The following is a 22,159-nucleotide window of genomic DNA, read 5'->3' on the forward strand; positions in this document are numbered from 1 at the left end:
TTCTCATGCAGATTATTGATATTTGTATATTTATTACATGAATATGAAGTAATGAAATGGAGAGTTATTTGCTATTTACTGAATTTTGACTGTTTCAAGATATAGTATAGCTGTTTCAAATGTGGCTTCAACTACAGGTGCTTTCCCCGTGCGCATTAGTCTCCATCACTAACAGCCATGACTAGCCAGTTGTTTGAGTAGACCACACAAGGTAGCCTGAGGAACACCAAGTTTCTCACTGGCTCCTTTTTTTTTATAAGCTTCGAGGTTACGGTTTTGAAAAACATTGAGAGAAAATGACTTTCTTTTCCCGTCATCATTTTAATATGCATGCAGCACCAGCCTCAGGTAGCCAGCTGGACGCACACGGGTTACCATGAGGCAAATTATCATGGGAGTTAAGTGTTGTCATGTATAAAAAGATCCAAAATGAACACTGTAAGCGGACTACTTGGTTACTATAAGTGAATTATTTAACAGCATTTATACAAGAATGATTCTGTCCCAAGCTTTTTGATCCATATAAGCAGTTGATCACTGTAACCGTGATCACTACAAGAGGTTTCCACTTGTAGTAATGATTATAATTTAGTTAGTCGTGTTTGAAATGAATCAAATTTGTTGTCAATTATTCTTTTCTTTTTTTTCAGATTATAGATTTTTTTTTTTACTTTTTCCAGTTTCATAATTCCAATTTGTCCACCTCACTTGTTAGTCACCTTTTCATGGAACTTGATGCCTAATACCTTGAGGATCAATAGTTTGGACAGAGAACGAACAAAATTAGAAACGCCCAGGTACTGCAGGTTGAAGACCCTTCTAAACACATCTCTCATTAATTAATGATATTGATTGACTCTAATCAGACTATGTCCATGTATCCTGCCATGTAACAGCTGTTATAGTACTGTGAGTAGTTTTGTCTAAGCAGTCTGATGTCTATTGATATATTCCATGCTGTTAATTAACCTACCGGTATAGTACGGCTTGCTGTGCTTTAGTGGTTGCTATGCCAACTCTTGTAGTAACTAAGGAGAGATTTGCTGGTATTTTCTTCCCAAGTAAATTATTTGCCTGAGTATGTCATTGCATACCCACTTCAGTCAAATATCACTTCAAAATTTTGATTAGAAGAGATCAACTAGAAGTGAATAACACTATTTATCATCATTCGAGATACAGATAAACACACTCAGAGCATGAGTGTACAGTGCAGTTAGTGGCGAAGAGACATCATTAAATCTCTGGAGACAAACAAAAGATGATGGTGGTTATAACGGAGGTAGAGGATTGCATGATACACAGCCTGAAAAAAGAATTGCAGCGATATCTATAAAGACCAGCATCCACCAACTGATTGGTTGATAGGAGGCGATGAGATAGTTGATTGATCAATATCTGAAGATTGACAACGAGGTCAGTGGGAAAGACAAAGTAACAATCAAACAACAGAAGAACAGTAGAAAAATGCTTGTTTTATGTAAAGCACAAATGTCCTTCCCATAGGGTAGGTGATGATCATCACCTAATAACTACAACAGTACATGATAACACTTCATTTTACAGGTCCGCAAATTTCATGGTAATTAGGTGATAATTAGCAAGTAACCGATTTGAAATTTCTTTGGAATTACTGCCAAATTACCTCGATATATAAAATTATGTTATTATAATCCTAAAAAAAAAATTTGGCTTTTGCCTCACGACATGGTGTGTTGCTTTAACTACAATTTATAAGTTAAAACAATACATACTTTTAGATAATCTTAACTAAAAGAGTAAAGTCAAAACTTCCTTTTAACTAAAATAAGTAAGTTGAAACTACTCATTGGGACAAGTGAACAGAATGCATGTTAATAAGTGACCTATATTTTGAACTGGCATTGCTAAGTTGAAACAACAAGTACAGTCATGTCAACTTACAGTACAGTGAGCAATCCAAAGCTAAAGTAAACTCAAAATAATGAGTTGAAACAATTAGTAAATCCAATTTGACTTTACTTGAAACTTTAAGGCAGCCCTTGAACTTTTAAGTTTTTAAGTTGAACCACATGTTTTTTTTATTAGTGTGCCGGCTCTGTTTTGAACAGACTTATTGGTAACTGACAACCGGGAACATGTAGCAACAACAAACCATGACAGGCTAATCAGCATTTTGTAATCGCAGAGTAGGGAGCACCCTGTCTACGGTAAATGTCTTATTATGTATTAACAATGTTCTGGGTCAGAAACACGACAGATACAAATCCTACTTGTCAGCAGTAAGAGGCGGTAAGTGAGGGAGAGGGGGGGGGGATATCAACACTATAGACAGACAGAAAATATTCATCAATTTCCTATTTTGAAATCCAGCTACGGCCTAATCTCCAGCCTACAGGGATAATTCATGATTGTGTCCTTCTGTGAGCATATAGCGCGACATGTAAGACATTGATTAGGCAGCAATTTCATCCACGGTTGGCATGCATAGTCGTTCCTAAGGTCGGCGGCCCCCATCTATGGCTATAAGCTGCATGGCTTACATGGTTGCACATAAATAAAGCAGCACAATATGAGCCACTCCCCATGTGCAGTTGAGCACAGACTTGTAATCACGCATACAAACACATTTTCAATGCATGTTAAACTTTTCATTCCCCCTGACATCACAATGCTGGAGATTGCATGTCGACCTTCTCTTCCAGAGCACAAAGCAGAATATTTGTGTGTGTGCGTATGTGTGTGTAAATATGTAGCATTACAGGAATGTAAATAAATTAAGAGAGATGTGCATCCATTGCTTTTTTCCCAGAACAGTGTCCCCAGCTGAATATTTCAAATGTCCTCTGACAAGCATCCTGAGAGGTAAAGTTACCTTGGATATTGCATCATCAACAAATTGCCCATACCTAACGGGATGAGAAAGTGCTATAGTGTGCATCACAGCAGAGCTATTTGAGTCAGTAGCAGGCAGAGGTGGCGGAGAGAGGAATATGAAGAGTGACAGAATGAGGAATAAAGAAAAACTAAATGCGACTGAAAGAGAGGAACGCAGTGTGAGAGAGATTTGTTCTCCTTCTGAAGGCCACAGTGTCACACGGTCATACTCTCTACTGACATTATTGAGACAAAGCTGTTTTTTTTTCTTTTCAGAGCAATAAATCAGGGATCTAGCAATAAGTCAGGGATCTACCCCTGCAGCTAGTGTATTCTTTTACTGTCATGTGGCGTACACCGAAGTGCACATCGGTAATAAATCAGTATTCAAAATGTTGCCGCTTTGGGTAACGAAAAGTGCTTTACAAATATGATTTATTATTATCATTATATCATAACTCCATCATCCGGCAGCTAAAAAAAAAAAAAAGCCATTAGAGACTGAGTGAGGTCATAGCTCTTTGGCTTTTTATAATTCACCCAAGAGCGATGTTGTGATGTAACAAGGATGCATGAAACACCCACTGCTGGACAAAAATAAAAAATAAAAATACACTGCTTTCTTGGTTGGACACAAATGGTTTAATCTTTAACAATGTATTATTTTAGGGCTGTCAAAGTTAACGCAATAACGCAAATTTGTTTTAACGCCACTAATCTCTTTTACACATTAATGTAATCGATATTCCAGAGATTGTACCGGGCTCAGTATTAAAGCTAGAGTGAAGATAATGGTACTATATGAAATATGGAATTCATTGGATTATCTTATCATACTAACTTGTTGTGATGTAGGTTAAATAACTCTCCAAACTTACGCTACATTTTCGCGAGGAAAAACAGGCATGGCCATTTTCAAAAGGGTCCCTTGACCTCTGACCTCAAGATCTGTGAATGAAAATGGGTTTTATGGGTACTCACGAGTCTCCCCTTTACAGACATGCCCACTTTATGATAATCACATGCAGTTTGGGGGCCACTCATAGTCAAGTCAGCACACTGACACACTGACAGCTGTTGTTGCCTGTTGGGCTTGAGTTTACCATGTTATGAATTGAGCATATTTTTTATGCTAAATTCACGACCTGTGAGGGTTTCTGGACAATATTTGTAATTATTTTGTGTTGTTAATTGATTTCCAATAACAATTATAAACATACATTTGCAAAAAGCAGGCTTATTTTCCCTCTCCCATGTTGGTAAGAGCATTAAATACTTGACAAATCTCCCTTTAAGGTACATTTTGAACAGATAAAAAAAATTGTGATTCATTTGCGATTCATCTTGATTTACTATGGACAATCATGTGATGAATCGCGATTCAATTTTGTAATCGATTGACAACCATAATTATTTTATAAATTCACCATATGTTTTAATATAAAACCTTACTCTGAAAAGTGAATAGCTTTCTGTACTTATAAGCATTTTGTATTTACTTTTTTGTACTGTTGTTATATGATTTTTTATTGCACGCCTCAATGCAAATATTTGTACATATTTCATTTTTATATTCTCATTTCCTTATTTTTTAATTTGAGTACTTATATTTCTTTTCATATATTTTGTTTATATTTTAGCATTATGTTCATAAATTACCTGTTAACTACTGCTTTATTTCTATTTCTAGTGTATAATCTATAGTGGGGTAAAAAGTGTAATATTTCTTGACTTTCTGAAATGTAGTGGAGTAGAATAAGCATAGTTATGGTTGGTTAGCATTATTGTACCTCAGCTTTATGGTTGCATCCACCTCTATTGATCACTGATTGGATGCAGAGTGAATCAAACACAGGTGGTGCAATCAACAGGTTGGCTCTGGCTAAGATGCTAAATGCTAAAATGGTCGTGGTGGCTCGGTGACTTCTGCGTTCACTGAAGAACTTTTACCTTCATTGAAGACTTTCTGCTGTTTGTGACTGTTTATTTCTGTCGTGTTGTGACTGCAGAGCTTGTCTCCAAACTTTTTGGAGACATGGTGGAGCGCCGTGGGACAGAGAGACAGACTGGGTGGACTGGGACATTATGAAGGAGCAGTCAGGACTCCCAGGATGCCGTACAGACAACAACCAGTGCAACAATAGTGAGTACAACAACATTCATTCACTGATGAATGTAACAGATGAGAATGTCAACTACCACTGCGTTATGGGTGTTTGTGGAGTTTCTATTGTTTAATACATCTCTGAGTTATCTGCTTTGCTTATGTTTTATTCTGCTGTTTATATAGGAAGTATATAATTAATTTGCTTTGGCTAAATTATGCTTTTTATTGCACCCACTGTGGTTTGCATCAACTTATTATTCATTGTCGGTCATTCTTGTGTATTTGTCTGAGTTGTGTCTTTTCTGGTTTATTCCTGTGAGGCTATACACTGAGGAAGCCAGTTATGTTTGTTAATCAAGTGTGTGTGCACTTGCTGCAAAGTGCCTGGCTATAAATTGGATTTATTGTTGGTTTGGATGTAAGGGCTCATGTTGCTGCAAGATGTTGTTCCACATACCTTGACATTTAATGAAATTAATGTTGCAGCCTGCAGGGTGTGTTCTTTAATTTAACAGCAGGGTATCATATAACAGGGTTTCTCTTATTGCTGTGTGATTCTGTTACAGTGTGCTGTCTGCATATAGATAGCCTATAGTGTCAGGAACAGACCCTGCCAGGCCTAGAATAAGTTGCGATTTCCCCAATTTTGTATTCATTAGTCACCTGTTGAGGGTGTGTGATTTGTGAATGAGCCCATGTTGAATGTCTGCCAGGTTGCCTGTGCAAATTTCTTCATTCTTGTTTTGTTTTTGAAGCTGTGCTGTATAATGAGTAATTAAATTGAATGCAGGGATGCCCAAATCTTTTTCCTTTGGAGGGCCAAAGCTGAAACTTAATAGTGGTGGGCCGCGGGCCAAAAGCAAACACGTTTGTATTGTTAAGATGCAAAACGGTTCTAGGATGCCAAGTTCCCATAATTGAAATGCCTTTTGTCCATCTGCTACTGTCTCTGCCTCTCCTTTTTTTTCTTATCTCACTGGTGCTAAACTGACTTCCTGCGCAAAATGTCACTCTGCCAACTTTTGCCCCGAGGCCCCCATTTGAACAGCCCTGATTTAACGACCAACTAGAATAGTGTTATTGTTTCTGTAGATACAAGTGTGTAAGTCATGTTCATACATGCATTGATATTTTCAGTGTAAAACATTGATCTGTACCTATCAGAGTATAAGCTTTGTAGTGCTGCTGTATTATTTTTTATATGCTAAGAGGATACATAAGAAACATGCAGGCAGGTTGTATCTATCTAGGCACTGTTTCTCTTTCATGTGAACAGTATATGTGTTTACTATATGTTTACTACTTGAATGTTTGTTGTATTACACCCCAATGGAACAGTACAGCAAACCTGAAAATGTTACCTTTGCAGATAAAATTACACATTGTCCCACTTCATAGCTTAATTCTTAAATACTCCACGGCTAAAATTAGCGTTTGGTGTCAGAGTTAATATGAGTGGTCCCACAGCTGGCCTGAGTTTTGGCCCCGGTGGTGGTCAAAATGGATCAGATAAGCATAACCTGCCTACATTAAACGCATTTGATGTGATTTTAAACCGGTCTGTTTAGTTATGCTTCATCTTTGGCAACAAAATCACCCTTTGCCACTAGATTGCCAATGACACACTCCCTGCTACACCTCTCCTCGTACTTTGTTGCACCGATGTGTCAGCAAACTTTTGCTGGCTGCCGTGTTCATGTTAGGGAAACCTTGCCAAAGGGGCTTCACTGGCTGCTGTCCATGGTGCTGATCTGACTTTGAGTCTCAGCACCTTTTCCATCGCTGGTTAGCCCCCAGCTTGGGGATTGGCCATGTGTGATTATTTACCTGCTTGTTAGTGAATTATAGACTGCACCTGTTTTCATTATACATACTGTGAGTGATGAATGTGTGGGTTGCTGAGCGCCTTAGTTAATTTGGCCTTCTTGGCACTAGAGTTTCCTTCGTAGAGAACTTGTCATCATAATAACTACTGATAGAACATAAAAACTACAGCCCTAAAATTTGTTTTGGTGTTCATGTACACACATGTGTGTGTAAGCGATCTATTCTTGCTTCTTATAGCTCTAAAAAATGAATGGCTAATGATAATGATTTACTGATTTGTGGTTTAACTGCAGAGAAGAAAATGTATTGACACATACTTGTGTAATCATGACAACACTTGTTACCGATACACAAGGCTTGTTGTTTTCTCTTTGGCTCATTTCTTCTTACATTGTCTGAACCGTAAGCGTTTTCTGCGTTGTCTAGTGTCACAAGATGACCACTGTAAACCATAATGTCAGTATCCCCATACACAATCAGCAATAAAAAGGCTTTTATGTCCCATACAAAATGTGCAGATTACAGCAATACATCATGAATGCCCTTGGGGAAGGGCTGTGGGTAAAACAAAGGGCTTTTCATCCCAGTGACTTTAATTATAAAGATTCACTCTGGATTTCTTTAATGTTTATAGAGCCTTAACCTGGTACATGCCCTATTACTTCAGGGGAACCTTTATTGGAAAACTATAGCTATTACTTTTCGCTTGATGAGCTGTACAGTTGTGTCAGAAATGTTGCAACATCTGTTATCGCGGTCCAAGTGTTCTTCACCTGGCATTACTGAGACATCTTTGCAAAGTTCAATCATATTGCAATTACCTCATATCTGTGGATCTGGGAAGTAATATTTCACCACTTTTCCACGGGCGCAAGGAAGCGGGTTAGTTAGGACAGATGGTTCTGATATAACACGGGCCATTAAAAGCTGGAATTGAACAGTGTAAAATGGTTGGCCCCAGTAATTTTTTTGTCTGAATGAGATGAAAAATCGGTTCTATTAAAATCTGTTAATGCTCATTGAAAGTAGCCCATTTGTTTCTGGCAGCTAGGATCAATATGTATCTGCATCTGGGTGACATCGTATTTTTCTTTCTCACTTTTAGGAGCAGGTAACTGAATGTACAATTGTAATGCAGAGCACCCATTTTATTAAATGAAAGTGAGAGTGTACTGCAAACAGCGTGCATATTACTGCTCCTACAGTCACACTCCTCCAGTTCTGGGATTGCTTTTTCTTTATCTTGCGCTCTCAAACATAAATGAAATGAACTGTTGTACAGTGTCAACGTTGGCCTGTCTGGGATGGAGAGCAAGATTTATGACTTGGTTAAATTTCGACGCTGGTTAATCTACTCAATTTAAAATAAAAATGAGTCCTCAAACTGTGAGAGAAAGTGTTGTAGAAAGGATGTATAATTGAGGACTAGCTGATGCTCTTTTTGAATTGAATCGAGCAGAAAGGAGTGCAGTGTGTAGCTAAAGGATGCTCAGAAAGGACACATGGTTAGTGATGACACAGGACTGAATCTATTCTGTCTAACAAGGCCACCTTTCCTCTCAAGGTCACCTCGATTTCTACGACATGCCGCAGCAGTTGAAGTGTTATAATCCCACTTCAAGAAAAGAATTATGAGAGAAAGGTAAGACGTTAGTCTCAAAGGAGGAAATTAAGCTAGAATTGTAGTTATCATTGCAGCACAGCAGCTTCTCTCGGAGACCACACTGCACAAAAACAAGCTCAACGCAAGTTCAATGCAAAAGATGCATGAAGACAGTTTGAATGCATTCATGCGTGTCACACGGTGCTGTAAATTACAATCAGATTTCTCGTATTATGGCAGATTTGTGAGCGTAACAACGGCATTTATCACACAGCCCTCATGAAGTGACTTCAGCTTTTTTTCATCTCTTTCCTAAAGTAGCTATAACATGCGTCTGTCAGGCTCTCTTCCATTTTGACATTTTTCTGTCAACAGATGCTGCGTTCAAACTTTTTCACACAAAAGTGCAGTTTTGGGTTAAAATGTTTTCCTTCTTCGAATGAAATTGAAAGGATTGCTCATAAAGACTGTTATAGCTTTAGGCCCATATTTGCATTGAAGTCAGATTATACCCCACCGGATTTATTATATTTGGAAGTTGTCAATCGGCACAGAGAAGTCCGTACGGCTGTTTACTGCCTCCACTCTGGATCAATGAGGAGGGAAGATGGGAGGATGGGTGGGGGGTATTGGTGTCATTCACTCTGCAGGGACTTGCCCTTGAACATAAACACCCCTTGCATTCCTACCACACAGCACCCCGTAAAGCAGCAGCGGAATCATAATTGACCATGAGTGCAGGGTGCTGGCGGGCTTTAAGTACCATGAGGTGTGACATGACTTTCAATGAGCTACAAGCCAGGTGCACAGAAAGTCCCCTCCCACCCCCCCCACACACACACACACACTATACTGTGAGATCCCATGTTATGCACAGACTTGCAAAGACATTTGTGAACGGCACCACCCAGGCAAAATTGGTGTCACATAAGCCGTTGCTGCCACGACCCAGGGTCAGTGAGCTAAAGAGGGGGACCACACAGGATTTCAGTTAATTTAAACCTGGAACTAAGACAAAGCAATGTAAAAAAAAATTAATCTGTAGTCTGTAAATCAGTTGTGGTTGCAATGTTGAATGTAATTTTGTGTGTGTGTGTGAGAGAGAGGAGCCAGCCTAAATAACTGAAGCCAGCCTACCTCAGGTTTGATGGCACCTCCCATCTCTACCTGCAGGCAACTTGAATCAAGGAGGGTTAAAGGAGATGTCACGGCGCCATATGGCGTCATATCAATAGGGGTACAACAAGGCGGCAACCTCCGGGTTCTGAAAAGTGAAGCCAATGCTGAAGTGCTTTAAACCTGCATTCTTTATAATAGCCAGCAGAGGGCGACTCCTCTGGTTGCAAAATAGAAGTCTATGAGAAAATGACCCTACTTCAAAAAGCTGGGTATGCTTTAGGGCGTGGCTCCGTGTTTTTGTCTTGCGAACTTAAACCCTTTCACAGTGTGTTTTCGTTCGGTTGTACTTCTTATACACAGTCTATGGGTACAACTCTTGCGTAGTAAAATATGGTCTTCACTTGCCTAAAGGTTCACTAGCCTGTGCAAGATCAAAGAACATGGGAATGATTGATTCATTTCACTGAGGCGTCTGCAGGGAGGGTGGCTGCACGGTGGTGCAGTGGTTAGCACTGGCGCCTCACATTACAAGGATGGGTTGTGTGCTAGTCATCTAGTCTAATGAAAGTAGCCATTTATGAGCATCAACGTGTCACATCATATGACCCAGCTACTGAGATTCATGGCTGCAACATGTTTTGACTTAGTTTGCTCAAGATGGTTTAGGCTGTAGATTTCAGAAGATAATATATATATTTTTTTGAGTATGTGATGCGTTAGACATACGATGTGTTCACAGTAGGTGTGTGCAGTTGCCCTATAAGGTGTGTGGATGAGAAAAATCCGTTGTTTGTTGAAAATTCCTGTGTCCAGCCCCCTCCACCTGGTCTCCCCACGGACAGGCCGCCCAGCAGTCTGGACAGATGGGTGGGCAGGACACAACACAGCACCGGGAAGGCAGAACGGACAGAAAGATGGATACATGCAGCAGCTTGCAACTAAGAGACAGTTTTGACTAATGTGCTGAATGGAAAAGCCTTATGCAGGAAAGCAGACTAAGTAGGAGACAGACACTTACATAGCAGGGAGACATCGAGTACCAGGAGTTCTACGAAGTCAATTTTTTTCCTGGAAAAAATCTCAGTGACATATACTGCTTTCTTTTTTAATGTTTATGTTCAGGCTGTGTCTATTTTCAGAACTATTAAGTTACAAATGGAGCAAAGGCTTCATTGGTCAGCTTCTCATTACACATTATCTACTTTAAAATTATGTTCACAAGAAAATCTTAGCAGATACTTGGAACTGGAGGGACATAGAGGCACATGTACAGAAATGAAGCTGTGAAGGGAATGAAGATTTGGACCAATATAACGGTTGATAATTACAGAGGAGAGGAAAAATAAAAAAAAGACCAAGCAGAAGGAAGCAAGACAGGACATGGGATCAACCATTTTTAATGAGGTAAGCTGAAGTTACAGTATGCGGCAGTACTCCTCTCAGTATTAATTAGCATCAGTGATGAGCGGGTTCCTCTGCCCTGACGCCCCGCAGCACCCGGCCTGTCTAGTCCTCACCCTGAGCCAGCCTGTCTGTGTTAGCGCTCTGACAGGGCGAGATGGTGCGTGGCCTTGTGCTACCTCTGGGACACCATGTAACATCTGCTCCCTCCAGCTGTTGTAGTTGCTCTAACACACACAGTAGAAAATCTGGCAGTGTTGGATTTGGAAATGCAGCTGTGTGTGCATGCAGAATATGGCTGAATGCAGACTTACTTTAAAGAAAACCAGTGCGAACAGTGATTTCTCTGTCTCAAGACGAACAGATCATCCGACTGAACTGTGCTGAGAGAGTCCGGCCACAAGGTCAGATTACAACCTGCGGCGTGGAAGAATGAAAACTGTGTTCACAGCCCACATCCGCAGCTACTCCGCGGCTTTCAACAGCTGAACAATTGGCTCCACCTCCTGCTATTTTTAGTATAATCACTCCCTCACCATTTACCACAAACACTCCAGCGTTACAAAAAACAACAAATACTTCGCCTCTTTTACTTAACACCTCGTCATCACCTCTTACGCGTCTACATGGCAGCCTACCTGAAAACCGCTCTGACATTTATCTGCACTTATAGTCCCCATAGTGCCATGTACTGTCGTATGTACAGAGCACATGATGGCCACACGTGAGTGCCCTCTCATATACATTACTCTTTCCGCATCATGTGCAGGACAGAAATAGCCCCTCTTTAAATGAACCATGAACAGCGCCTGGCTTACTGGAAGTCTGAAGATAGAGAGGGCCTCCTAATGAAGCGGCGCACATATGCAAGTCCGCACGGACTGTAAAGAGCTTATATCAAGGTCATTATCTTTCTTACTTAATTGTGTGTTGGAATTGAAAAGGGAACGTGAGCTTGTGTCAAAGACCGTTACAGTAATGGATCGGCACTGAAAGGGTAAGACGTTAATAAATCACCCAGAACAGTTTAGTCACCGCACACCTACACAGGACTCCTCAAGCTGGGACCTGAGTGGGAATCATCCTGTGTGAGTATGTGTTAATGTGTGTGTGTGTGTGTGTGTGTGTGTGTGTGTGTGTGTGTGTGTGTGTGTGTGTGTGTGTGTGTGTGTGTGTGTGTGTGTGTGTGTGTGTGTGTGTGTGTGTGTGTGTGTGTGTGTGTGTGTGTGTGTGTGTGTGTGTGTGTGTGTGTGTGTTGCAAAGGCTGATAAGAGTTGCTTGGACATGTCCTCTGGATGTCACAATACCCTGAGGGAGAAGGTGTCACAGAGGAGGATATCAGGCAGAACAAGGACTGCTCTGCTCTGTGATTTGTCTCTCCTCTCCGTGGCTTCACCTCCCCGCCCCCCCGGTTTTATTCCCGCGCCCCGGTGCTGGCATTACACATTTGTTCCATCTACTAACAGTATTTTTCATTGCATTCATATTTAGGGATGAGTAATGGTTCAAGTTCTTCAATAGCAGTGCTGACACAATGCCAAAATTATAGTTAGACGTTCGATCTACCACTATAGATGTGAATGTGAGCGTGAATGGCTGCCCGTCTCTGTCAGCACTTTGATTTACTGGCGACCTGTCCAAGGTGTACGCTGCCTCTCGCCCAATGTCAGCTGGGATCGACTCCACCCCTGCGACCCTCTAATGATAAGTGGTTATGGATGGATGGATAGGTGGATGAAATATCTCCGCAAGGAGGAATCCTACAGACTTAGTTGATCCCCTGAATTTTCCTCTAGCGTTTTTCCTCTAGGTTGACTTTTTTCAGTTTTTATTACACTGAACAAATTCCACAACAAAAATAGGAACAAAACAAAAACACAAAAGGGCGGCACTGCTCTCTCTCTTTACAACCTTTGATCCATTCTTTTCAGACCAGCTGAGAACACGACTCCTCCACCGTATGACGTCCACTTTTCCCAGCGTTGTTTTCATGGGTCCTTGCTTTAGTCCTTAGATGATGAGTCAGCTTTTCCATGGAGTATATTTCCTCTACAATGTCCAGCCACTGTCCTGGTCTTGCAGGATCACATTTCAACCAGCTTGATTGATTTTATGTTATTTTTATTTGGTAGGGACGATGCAATTTTAACATAGTTCCAATACAGGGCGTGAAACTGATGTGCTGCACAGAGAGTTTATAGCTATTGCTAATTTTCAACTCTTGTCCTAGTTGGGCTTTTACATGTACAGTGTAATTAAAATATACAGCTTTCTATATGATAAAACCACAATACATTTCAAATATGGAAATACAATAAAGTACACATCACACAATGCACTAATAACACCCCTCCTTACTGCTCCTTGTGATGGCCTTTTTACATGCAAGTATCAGGATTTTGAAGGAATAGATGTCCTGATTTTGAATCATATCGCTGGGTATCAATCCCAGGTACTCGACCCTGGGATCCCTGGGAATCTTGTAGCATAAAATCTCTTCAAGTATCTGAATAACCCTGCCACAGAATGATTGTATTTTTATACATGACCAGATAATATGTGAGTGATTGACATTCATCTGCGCTCAGTATCGCCAGCACTGCTGCTGCACCCAATTGTTCATTTTTTATGTGTAAGTGTGTGTTTTTATAGGGTGTAATAAAAAAACAGATGAAATTCTTCTATCTGAAATCCCTCCGTCTTTTAGAGTTATTGGAAGTTTGTTCTGCTCTACACATGGAGTGACAATCACTCTCCGACAGTTTAAGACATTTATGGTTTTAAGTAAAATATCTCAACAACTATTTGATGGATAGCCATATAATTTGTTACATGCATTCATGTCCCCATCAGGATGAATGGTAATAACTTTGGCGATCCATTCACTTTTCCATCTAGTGTCATTGTTAGGTTAACATTTAAATTTGTCTATTTATCTTTGATTTGTTACCAAATACTTGCAAAAGAAATGACATTCCCATGAGCCTGTACTTGTAGCAATTGTTAGCATGATAAGATGCTAAACTAAGATGATGTTCATAGTCATTACATCTGCTTAGCATCAACATGTTAGCATTGTCACTGTGAGCCTTTAGTGACAATGCCTCATGCAGCATATTGTGAGCTACAGCTGGCAGGCAGCTGAGAGCAGGAGTTGTGTATTTCTGTTTCCACAGTAACGTAAGACGGCTCTGCGTTACCATATTCAACTGTAGCTGGTGTTACAGTGGTTTTGGCTCACAACTACAGTGTTTTGTAAATCCACAGATGCTTTCTGTGGTGACTATGATTTGGACTGTCATTGTTTGTTTGTGCTTGTTCTCATAAACTCTTTGTATGCATTTAATTTGTTCATTCTAAATTCACAGAATTAGTTGTGCTTGTGCTGTTATATAACGCTAAACATTTAGTAACGTGCAATTGTGGAGCATATTAGCCCAGGATCATTCAATCTCGTTTTCTGTAGTAGTATTATTTGTAAGTGTTTGTTGTGTCTAAATTCATTAACACCTGCTATTAACAATCCAGCCCCTTTGTAGCTCCCCCAATCACAATTCTCTGGTGCCGTCGCTGATAATGTGGCAGCTGAAAAGTAATTTTGTTTGTTTACCAAATATCGAAATGTGTATGTAGGGGAGCACAAAAAAATATTTTGTTCATGTTGTGGTCATGTAGATTAATTAAAGGTGCAATCGATAATATTGATAACATTCAGCCACTAGATGTCGCATTCTCCCTCCTCTGTTCCATTGCATTCACTTCGCAACAAGTGGTTGCCAGACACTTACCGTCAAACTCAACCAGTTTTTTTCCATACTAACTGGCTACTTGATCACTGACGACACAGAGATACCATGTGATACCAACGTTGTTTTACTATTGGCTCACAAGCCTTGTTAGAAGTGGTCAGATATTTTCAGCAGTGATAAACAAAACATTCATTTTGTACCATTTTTTAAATGATTCATTCACAATCATAATATTTTTTTTCAGGAAAAGCCATACTTTTAATCGGCACCTTTCTAAAAGCTCTGTGAATGTATTATTTTTTTTAAATATCAATCTACATAAAAATGTTATCAGTAAGACCTTTAATATCAGTTGACATATCACTCTGATTTTTTAAACTGTCAAATATTGATACCGGCTTGATACTGCTATGTTGTATAGACACATTTCGGCTTATACCAAAAAAGTATTAAGATTTGATACCTCGCTCATATTCATATTATTGTTTTCACACACACATACTGTAAACACACACACCGTTCTGCAGCCTGGCATCTAGCCTACCACTAATCTGAATGTCCCACATCAGGCTACTGATTTCTCTTTGGCCTCATTCCACAGCGGGATGCTGTTGGCTCTCTAATGTGGATAACAACACAGAGGGGGCTATTTTAAGTAACTCGCAGCCTTGTCAGCGGTCTAAGCCAGGAGGAGAACGAGCCTCATCTCATAATGACTTCTGTTATGTTTTTCCCCTCTTTTTATTTCCCTCCGTTGGGGTTGTGATTACGTAACTCTATTCACAGGAGCACAGACAGAGATGTGACTTATAGTGACACATACTGTATGCAAGAAAGCACACACATACATGGTCACATGTGGGGCTTACTAACAAGTATGTACACACTGTATACATACACACATACGCACACACACACACACACACATACGTATGTTACTTTAGGTGAGATTTTTAGATTGACTTATTAAGTTTCCCTACTATCCTCTGTGGTGCTTATCAGTATTTCATGATTATTGTGAATAACATAATTACAGTAATATGTTGAAAGTATATATAATTATAAGGTCAGTGTTAAACCAAATTACAGCATTATCTAATATGCTAAGGTGCAAATTGATCTAACAGTTAGTCTGGGATTAAAGTAAAAATATTAAAGATGAAATGGGTTTAAAATAAGAAGAGGAAGACATTAATAAGGTGGAAAAACAGGGGGGTTTCGGGGGAAGTGAGGCAAGGAGAGAGAATGAGGATAAATTGAGAGGTGCATGCTCTGATAAGCAAGCCTTAGAAGCAAACCTACATCTAGACATGGGTTATTTTCCAAAGAGGTCATCTCCCCAAGCAGGACACACTCCTCCTAAATGGACCACACCAACAGGATTATTTTAACACTCCGAAGTCACTGTTTCCTCCAAAATGCAACTTGTAACTTTACACGTAATATTTTACTTCACATATACCGCGACTTTCATGTCTAATGACACCCTAATCTCATATTCCGTTTATACGGACTTCAAACGCTACATAATTCCTCTTCAAGTGCAAGTGATATTACAATTTTTTCTTTTTTCAAATCTTCTGCGTTTCCTGTTCGCACCGTATAGAGCCCGGCTGAGGTGGACAAAACAAATATATGAATTCTCCTCTAATTAGTCCTGAATCGTCTCCTCCCGTCAGCATCCGTCTTTATACTCTTATGCCTCCTTTCGTCTTGTCCTCTCTTCTCCATGCCTTTCACCAATAGAGGAGTGATTTTCATAAGACCTTGATGCTCTTTTCCCCTCATCTCTCCTTTCACATGGCGTACTAATAGGAGCCCCGGGAGACTATGTTCAAAGAGTTCACAGAGTGAGGAAAAAAAAAGAAAATATATATAATTATTTTATTTTAGAATGAAAAATTAAACAAAAATAAATAGCAAGGGCAGCATGATAACATGCCCACATAGAATTAACAGTTTTTAACAGATCGATAAATATCTCAAATGTACATATACAATTCGAAAGAACATGCAGGATTATTCATTTATGGCCCTGGGGTCATCAAAGGAGAAATAATGTACAAAATGTTAGTTTGTTTTATGTCTGACTGGCGTCACAAGGAATGCTCTCATTTCTCATCTTGGAAATCAAAGCCTGCTTTTTCAGCCCTTCATTTGCTCCCTAATCTTTCAGTATATCAAAAGGGAATCAGAAATACCATGCAAAAATTATTTTCAATTTGCAAGTAGGCTTACAGTAAATTAATCATCAATGGCTGCTATTGATGACGCTGATCAGAAGAGAACACAAGTTCTGTGTAAAGCCTTTATTGAAATCTTTATCATCTCTCCAGGGGGAAGAGTCACGATGGCTCCTCTTTTGATATTTCAAATGATAAAGGTTGAGGGTTAGACCCTGTGCAGGGTCAGAGCGGATATCCTGCTGAGAACATGAACATTTCCACACAAAACAGTGGGCTACCTCCTAGTCTGAGAAGTGAAGCCAATGTTGAAGTGCCTTAAACTTGCATTCTTTCTAACAGCCACTCCTCTGGTTGCAAAAAGAAGTCTGATTGTATAGAAGTCTATGAGAAAAAGACCCTACTTCTCACTTGATTTATTACCTCAGTAAACATTATAAACATGGGTTTATGGTCTCAATCGCTAGTTTCAAGTCTTCTTCAATACAGCATGATGTTCATTTAGTTAATTATGGTTCCATTTAGAGTCAAATAGACCATTAAATAGGGTATGCTTGTGTTTTTGTCTTGCAACTTTAACTTTTTCACAGTATTTCCACTTCATGAAAGTTAATTGAAAAATACTGAAGTTACCCTTTAATGAATACCATTTCCCATCTTAAACCCCACTGAGCACACCAGTAGGACTTATTCATTATTTTTTATTATCGATTAATCTGCAGATTGTTTTCTTGATTCATTGTTTCTAATATAAAATGCCCACCACAATTTCCCAGAGAGTTCAAATATTCACATTTGACAGGTGAGAACGAGTGTTTTCTTATTGATTTTCTGTTGATGGACCAATTGATTAATTGACCAATCAGCTCTGTACACCCTCTTCACACTTTCCGTGTTTCCACTGTAGTCTGTTTTTTCACCTCCCTCCTCAGAAAATAAAAGACATATGAAAGTCACTGTGCGTCTTGATCTTGTAGGCAGTGAGAGGACATAATGAACGTGTTGATTTTTGTGTTGATTGGACAGATTATTGAGTTGCCATTTATCCTCAACTTGCTTCAGATCATTACATTGTAATCACCTGCTTAGTTTGAAATCCCACATAATTGACTCTGATAAGCTTGTTGGTAGGGGTGCTAAGATTTTTTCATTCTAAATCAAAAATTGATCGAAGTGATCTTTCGATTTTGACCGTTGAAATCATAGCAGAATCTGCAATTCTCCCAGTATTTTTTTTCTCTCCACCTCCGCCTACTTGCGCGGGTCCGGAAAAAAAACAACGACAACACTTCAGAGACAACACAGTGTATCTTACCGGTAACCTGCAGCTGCACTTTTCGATACATCGTGGCCACTGCCGGAGTCGGAGATGACGGAGAAAAACACAGAACTGGAAAATTCTCCTGTTACTCTGAACTCACCGTTGTGGCAAAATTTTGCGTTCCCAGTGAGTTATAAAAACAACAAAGGCGTCGTTGACAGAAAAACAGACTAAGCTACATGCGGATACCATACCTCAGGCAACGACAAATATGGCAGGACATATTTGCAGGCATCACAAACAAATATATTTGACTGATTCAACGGCACCAGGATCTGATGGCTTTTTGCAGGTGAGGAAACTCAAGCTGTTGTTGTAAAGTACCTCTTCTTTTTGTGTGAAATAAGTTATTTTGAATTCATTTTATATAAATTATTTATATATACAAATCAAGACTCAATAGTCTCAAATTCGCATTGCTGTCGGCGGCCGAAAAAAAAAGTTTAAATCCAATTGTGGATTTGGAGAATCGTGACTCCCCTACTTGTTGGACACATTTACAGTGCTGCATGAGTAAGTTCTCTAAGTGTCGGCTTAATTTGAAGGTGCTAAATACGGGATTGGGAGCATTTCTTTTGCCTCTCAACAGCTCTCAACATGGCAACAGAGAGCTGGCGGCTTGCAGCTAACAACGGCGAAAGCGCTGACAGAGTGATAACAGTGTTTACCTGAGGGAGAATCGCAGGGTGGGTGCTACGCTTCTGCGATGACGCCGTCGGTCGGGACAATGTTATCAGCTGTAACCGCTGTATGAGAGCAGTGCAGAGCAGCTGTTGTGATCTACCTATTGGGGCACACTCACATGCACGAACATGGACTAAAAGCACACGTGGCCGGCTCTCCCTCAGAGCTTCTCTGTGCAAAGCACATTACAACACACACAGAGGGAGAGCGACTTCATTCTCTGCTCAGGTAGACATGACTCCCCTATATCTTTACAAAGCAAATAGTTGTTTGGCTTTATATTAATGCTCTGTATAACTAATTTAGCACCTTTAATGTGTATTGTATTGAGTGTGTTTGGAACTGAATACAGACTGGAGCAAAGTGGATCTGGATTTTGAGCTGCAGGGGAACCAGCATGAACATGTATTCTACAGTCTTGTTGTGCTGATATATTGTATGCATTTCTATAAATTATATACTAAACATCAAATCGGCATTGTGTAAACAGTGGACAGCTTTAATAAAATGTGAAACAATTGATACCCCCCTGCACTGGCACACAATAACAAGACAGCCACGCTGGCTCAGTGTGTATTTTAGAGGTGACAGTTTGTCAATAGGGATTTTGCCATGTTGGTTTTCGATTTGAGTCATCGGTCGGGGGCTGAGTCACAAATCTTGCCTCCAGGACTGATATTTAGCAACGTGGGGAGATGTCCTGATATCAAAATATTTCTGCACCTCATCCGTCTCCGAACTCAGTGGGGTGTAAACGTTGGAGGAGTTATAAAATTTTGCAAAAAGAGGAAAGTTTGATTAAGGCTGGGTTCGTCAGAGACCCTGCAGGAAAGTAAAATCGACATGAAAAGTTCACCTCACCTATTTTACAGACACAAATAACCACCCAGCATAATACAGCCATAATTAAAGTGACAGTAGGCAGTATATTTTTGGCATCATTGGGCAAAAATTCCATAGTAACCTTTCAGCATATTGTAATTCAAGTATTCTGAGAGATGACTGGACTTCTGCACCTCCTCATGGCTCTGTTTTCAAGCTTTAAAAAATCTAGCCCGTGACGAAAGACTTTGATCAATCACAGGTCATTATTGATTGATTCATATTTGATCAGCGCTGCGTAGTTTGACCGTTTGGTCGGAGTTCGCGAGTGATTGACAGCTGGCTCTCATAGACAGCAGATGGACAGCGGACCTCAGATCGGCTCTTACTGCTTGTTTTCCTCCGGTCTGTGAAATCTTGCAGATGCCGTTAGAAGCACCGGAGGCACATGATTTTTTTCAGGTTACCTGTTTCATGAACTACTGTCAGGATATAGCGTCCGTCATATTTGCTCCAATCTCGCCTACTTCAGTTTTAAGTAGTGATGAGGAGAGTTTGAGAAAGATTTTTTTATACAGAGACCGGGAGTAATGTGCAGTGCTTTCAGTCCAAACTATGGCAATGTGTTTATGGGAAAGCTTGAAGTGGTTTACAATAGCAACCCCTATTTTCCTCTTGATTTTCTAATAAAATCTTCTAGTAGGGGAAAAAGCTGCTGATTATGTCTACAGTCTGTATGGAGTGGTTGCATAGCAGATATTCCGAAATTTACCGTTCAAAATAAACCGAGGTTCATATTCCAGTTTCAAATTTGCTCTTATCTTACATGAATACAAATTAAAATAAAGAATTGCATTTAAATGTCGTATTTAAACTTTTGAACCTTATGGCGTCAGTTCATGTATTGCTTGTAAATTGATCGGACCTGCATGTTCATACATCTACATTTGTATTGGCCAGAGGGAGTTTTGACTGTGAGGAATAGATTTCAATCTCCAGTGTAATAGGACTCCATTCCAGTCCTGCTTGAATACGTGATTGTCGACCTGCCAGCATGAATTTGACACCCCTGGCCATTTACCTCTTGACGGGTGTGGGCCATCTTTTTTAACAGCTAAATAAAATGTCTATTTTAATGACTGCAACCAAAGCACCTCTCTATCGCACGTCGCTTATAGACGCACTCATTTCCACACACAATACGAAGAGGATGCAGAACCAATTTACCATCTGAAACAATGTTTTTTGAATACATTCAATGCAGCCATCAAGCCTATTTATATCATATTCATCACATAAACAGGCACAAAACCCGACCCCATCGACAAACTGTACTGTATAATGCAATTGAAATCTGATTCCAAGTGAAGCAGAAAACACAGGCACACGTGTACAGTACCACTCATGCACACACTTGACCTGTATCCTTTAAGCTATTCGACTATTTGGCAGTACAACACCAGCTTGGTGTAGCAGGAGGTAAGTGATTGAGGCAGTTGAGATAGGGCTTATTGCACCTTATTCACCAGAGCCCTTTAAACCTCTTACATGTTGATTAAAGTCCCACGATCCATCTGTAGGTAATAGCGTGGCTGCTGTATTAAAGGTCATCACATCCTCGGAGTGGCCTGGTTACTGAATTCCCACTGTGTCTGTCACTTCAATCAGCCATAACCATGTACGTATAGGCCCAATACATGCAGTATATAATAATATAGTGCACGTGCACACATATTTTCACATAGACAGTCTCAGAGTTGATGTGGCGGTATAGGCGCCTTTCCTTTAATGTCGCTTGTTGGATTAGAACAGAAAATGTGCCATAATTAAAATGCGTCCACTATGTGCTGAAAGAGGGTTGGGACGCAATTCAAGCATGCTATTTCTATATTTCGCCTTCAGCAGCTGATGCCTTACAGCGATTAACCACCAAGCAGCGTCCGCCTTTACAGAATTCCTCTGGAGATGCATGCGATAAACATGCAAACTGTGTATATATGTTCCGAGTGTGAAGGAGTAATAGGGATGGAGAAAGGAGAAAGCCCATGATATATGCCCGTGTCACATACATGCATTTCCCAGCTGACACTGCTTTATGGTTTCATGATTGAATCAATTTCTCCTTTCAAAGACTGCTAAAAATGCATTACGCCTTTTGGTCCAATACCTGCACATTGACTACAGATGTTGCTTTACCTTCACGTCTGAAATGAAATCTGCTGCTCATTATTCATGAGGAACGCAGGGTGGAAGTGAATAACCTCAGGTTTGGATTTAAGGGTAAAGGTAATACTGTTGTATTCTCTTTAATCAAACTACCATTTTTCATTAAACTGGCCAGAGCCGAAACCTTAGGCTAAATCATACACACACTTTTAATTACTACTTTTACTCTTCTTTATGCTCAACAACTCACTCGACTGACATTCAGTTTATACCATTCCTCCCTCCCTCCATCTGCTTCATCCACTCCTCTACCTTTTATTC

The 22,159-nt window shown here is 39.9% G+C and overlaps 1 protein-coding gene across 1 annotated transcript in view; it reads left to right on the forward strand.

Moving 5' to 3' along the window:
* Positions 1 to 4,769: 4,769 nt before the first annotated feature.
* The window catches only part of opn7b (opsin 7, group member b), a 119,695-nt gene continuing 102,305 nt past the window's right edge, over positions 4,770 to 22,159 (forward strand). Inside the window, exon 1 of the mRNA XM_074644106.1 lies at positions 4,770 to 4,999. The gene's annotated coding sequence lies outside the window, so the exon portion shown is untranslated. The remainder of the gene's footprint in view (positions 5,000 to 22,159) is intronic.

This window comes from Sebastes fasciatus, chromosome 8, assembly GCF_043250625.1.
Source record: "Sebastes fasciatus isolate fSebFas1 chromosome 8, fSebFas1.pri, whole genome shotgun sequence".
In the NCBI taxonomy this organism is placed as follows: Eukaryota; Metazoa; Chordata; class Actinopteri; order Perciformes; family Sebastidae; genus Sebastes; species Sebastes fasciatus.